The following is a 4,598-nucleotide window of genomic DNA, read 5'->3' as shown; positions in this document are numbered from 1 at the left end:
ATCCGCTAATTCCCTTCTGCTCCCCCTGAAGGTGAAAACAACTCGCGATACATCTGTAACAAAAACATTGCCCTAAGATGCATCTTTTGACCGTTGAAATACGTAGAATGAACAAACCCAGAAATTTCCTTTGGTATTTGCCAAACAACCGTAAGCTTGAACAAAGCCCTTGACAGAACCTGCAGCGTTGGCTCTGTTTTTGGTGAAGAAATACTGTTTGCCATCACAACACAGAGACAGAATAACAAGTGATGAGTTCGTTCACCAACTCTTAAAACATGCAATAATGATTCAAGCAGCCGATCATGACAAAGTTTTTACTCCCCTGTAGGAACATTGGCTTTTGTTTCCTCACACCACCACCACTCAGGCTGAGGAACAATTTAGTTTTGGAGCTGATACGTGAAGCTGCCAAGAGAGCAGAGATTCATTAAACAAACTGAAATGTGCATTCACAGGGACAACAGAAGATCCTAAAACTTTTATCAGACACCCTGCTGCAAGGAAATATTCTTTTTTTTTTTTTAAATAAATATTGAACAACAACAGTATATTTGAACTTGTCCAGATAATAGACCTTACAGACCCCCTACCGTGCAGCAATAAATATGCCTCAGGAAATCAGTGTGTCACTTCAGAGCATTTAATAATGTCCCAAACGCCTTTGTTATGCAGACTGTACGTAAGGTGAACGCTCTCCGGGAGCAAAACCATGCATTAATGGTGCCTTCCTTTCCTCTGTTAGTAAGCACAGCATCCTTGCTTCAGTTCTGTTCTCTTCCACCTCTAGCTCCTTCCTGCAGACAGGTGACTCCACTCGAAGCGCTGAGTTCAGAATAGTTTGTCATGCGGTTCTACAACTCAAGGTATTAAACCAAATCCTGCTGTCACTCATGAACCATGGCTGACTATTCCTTTCACTTAAGCTCAAGATTTCTATTCATCCATCTGTACCTCTTTGAAATAAAAACCTCACAAAGACACCAACGTGCTGAGAATTCCATGTTTTGTCTTACCAGTGCCTAATTCGGGCGAGGAAGAACCTGCCATCCACCAACCCCACCCTAAGTCTGTCTGCTGTGAGGATTTCGTTTGCACAAATAAGCTTTGTAGGTTGCTACTCGCTTCTCAACGGGTTGTTTCACTCCTGATTCTGCATCTGGGCACAGAAAAGTAGGGAGGACATTTTATTTTTCCATTATTTTCTTGCTTTGGAAATACCAAGATAAAGTATATGCATGTTTATGAGTATATACATTCACAAGACCTCGGGAACACTCCAGTTGATGTGACTGTATCAGCTCTGATCATATCCTGTTACTAAACCGTACTGTCCTGAGGAATTCACTTCTGCTTCCCTTCTGCTCTTAGAAACGTGACAGGCAGTAGGAATAGCCTGGCAGCTTGTCTCTGAAGTCGAGGCAGTTCTCGCTTATCCATGATGATTCTTGTTTAAGACATAAAAATTTTCCCACTGTGCTCAAATCATAGAATATAATCCTCCTTTTTTTTTTTTTTTTTTTTTTTTTTTAAACCTCTTCTTCCAGTAGAAAGGATTCAGATTCAGAAGGGATTCAGTGTAAAAACAAGTGACTTTGTAGCTGAGAACTAATTTCCATTCAGTAGACACTGTGTTACATACAGCACGCATCCTCAACATGTGCCTGGGAGCAAGCAGCAGCTGAAGCCCAGCCATGACTCTTTTCATTTCTTCCATTGATTTTTTTTGTTCCGCACAACCTTTACTGATCGCAGGCACTTTCCTCTGGCACAGGAACGGGCAATACAAAGAACAACATGCCAAGGTATGGGGAAAGCAAAAACCTCCCAAAAGTTACCTTCTGTCTGACATAAGGTGGAAAAAAAAATAATCCTGAAAATATATCTCTGGTGATCTGTTTATCAGTGGAGGTGTGAACAAGGCATATTCAAGAGCACCTCAGAAATCTTTACACCCCTGTGAGGCCCAACCTGACATCCCATCCCAGCAGCAGCCCGTCTCCGAGCCCCAGCACAAAGCTGTGGCTTGACATGCACTTTAAGGTACCAGCCACCTCAAAAAAGACGTTTTCTCTACTTGTCACCCTCAGCCAGCAACTCCCCCGTGCCCACATCACACCGCAGCGCGGTGTCACGACTACAGGGACCCAAGCCAGCGTTAACTGACCCACCTGCGCCTTGGTTATTTTTCACCACAGAATTTTCTGACCAGCAGAACCCCTGAAGCACAGGGTTGAACAGTGAAAGCACAGTATGAATAAATCGGTGACACCACATCTTTTATTAATTCCCTCAGAAATACCAAGACAGTAGACACACAGAACTCACTTCAAAAGCTTACTTTTCTATCTGCAGGTATATGCTCTCCTGAATACAATCCTGTCTGTAGAAGAGTCTGTGGTCTCTACTGACTGCTTTTCCCCCCTCTTCATCTAAATCCACTTAATACAGCCGTAGTCTTGTTCTGAAACTGTTCGTAAATTCATTTTAATGTGAAAAATGCCAAACCATTTATCACACAAGCCTTAAACACTAACTAAAAAATATTTCCCGTATTATATACCTGCAAAATAAGGAACACAACAGTGACGTCTGAAGAACAGCTGTGAAAATAGTTGCCCCTGGTAAATACCAGGTGAAAGGAGAAAAAGACACAGAAAAAGAAATATTGTGGTCTGTTGCGAGAAGAGCATTTAATTGTCACATCAGAAGGGAGCAAATGAATTTTATATAAAGACTTGAATTAACAAATTCGGGAAGATGTCAGTGCTGGGGATACTTTGTCATTTACATTTGATCAGAGCTCACATGAATGGAAGTTGTAAGCATAAATCTCTATGAATCAAGATGCAGAAATATTCCTCTTCCTTTTTTTTTCTTTCCACTTTTAGAGGCTCAGAGAAGGAATAGTGTTTCAAAAGAGTAAAGACAAAAATGACAACTTCTTTTCATCCGAAAGAAAAGCTCTGTTAAACTGTGACTGATGAAAACACGAACAGACACAACACTATCATCCGCACTGCAGCATTTACAGTAGGAAAACTGCATTAGGTCCCTCTTGCAGCTGAAATGCCTGACAGGTTGCTGCCAGCAATGCGGATTTTACAGGCTGCCTTATTGTCCTCTGCACACTGTCCCTTCGAGCCAATATCCATAGAAAAGAAGACTAACCCCTGGATCTCAATAACTGAGGTAACAGAAAGGTTAAAATGATTTTTTTCGCAACCAGTTCTGCCAGCTCTTGACCTGTTTAGTTCCCAGCTTCTCCCTTAACTCCTGCCTGATTAAAAAACATAAAGAAAATCTCTCTCCAATCTTCCCGGTTCCCGATGCGAACTCGCTCCAGCGAGACGGGCGTCTCCGTTGGGGGTGGGGTGCGGGGAACGTCGCCGCTTCTGCCGGGTCCCCTGGCAGCCGGGGGAAGCGGGGGGGGGAGTGGCGGGCGGCGCCGTGCGGCGCGGAGTGGCGCGGCGCAGAGGGGCTGACTGGCGGCCGAGGGGGCGGGCAGCGAATGATGCCAGCGACTGCATGGCAGCCAACGGGTCGGGGCGGGGGGGTGGGGGGGCTGGTGCTGCGTGCACATGAGAGCGCGGCGGGGCGCGGGGGTGCGGGGGTGCGTTAAGAAAAAAAATTTCCCTTTTCATTTATTTTTTTTCGGATTTCATTGGCATCTATCGAAACAAAAATGTCTTGCACGACGCGGCCGCCAGGTCTACCCGCCTCCGGGGCGTGTGGCGGCCGTCAGGTCTACCCGCCTCCGCGGCGTGAGGCGGCCGTCAGGTCTACCCGCTTCCGGGGCGTGAGGCGGCCGTCAGGTCTACCCACCTCCGAGGCGACCGGCGGTGGCCGCTAGGTGTACCCGGCTCCACGTTGCCGGCGGCCGGCTCAGCGTCCGTCGAAAGGGCTGCCAGGTCTACCCGGCTCCGTCGGGACTTAGAGCGCGGGCAGACCTGTTGGCTCCGGCAGTTCCTCCAAGGGGTCGCTGTTTCGCGCTGCCTCCAGTTAGGTCATCGTAAGAGGCGGCGTCTCTGCAGCGCCTCCCCCGCTGGCAGGCAGACACTGCCTTTAAGCGCCCCTTTCCGGCGCGGACCCATATTCTCCTTATATAGGGGCACGAGGCGTCTCTGCTCCAGACAAGCGCCACCGAGCGAGGGCACGCGGCTTAGCCGGCCAAGTGGAATGCTGGGCGGCCGCAGACGGTGGTTTCCCCCGGGGAATTGGGCACGGTTCTCAAGCCGGTGCTCTGTCAGGCGAGCGTGCACGGAACCGAGAGCACCCAGAGAGATGCCGAACGGCACGAAGCCGGGCGGCGTTGGGGCGGTCGCTGCCGAGTGGTGAGAAAAGGACGGGCAGAGGTGCACGGGAGAGGCCGAAGACCGGTGGCCGGAGGCGGCTGGCGGCACTTGAACGCTGGATACTGGGGGGGGGAGCCGAGCTGTGAGACTACCGTGGGTGGTTACCCCCGTCCCCCCCCGGTCCCCCGAGAGCCCGATGATGGCGGAGGGGGGGAGCGCCGGTATGTGTGTTGACACAGCGGTGCTCCGTACGGTTCCAGCCCGTCGGGGGCTGTTGCCCAGCTCCTTGAGGGGGCCTTGGGG

Source organism: Athene noctua, unplaced genomic scaffold (assembly GCF_965140245.1).
Source record: "Athene noctua unplaced genomic scaffold, bAthNoc1.hap1.1 HAP1_HAP1_scaffold_204, whole genome shotgun sequence".
Classification (NCBI taxonomy): domain Eukaryota; kingdom Metazoa; phylum Chordata; class Aves; order Strigiformes; family Strigidae; genus Athene; species Athene noctua.
This window is presented reverse-complemented; position numbering follows the sequence as displayed.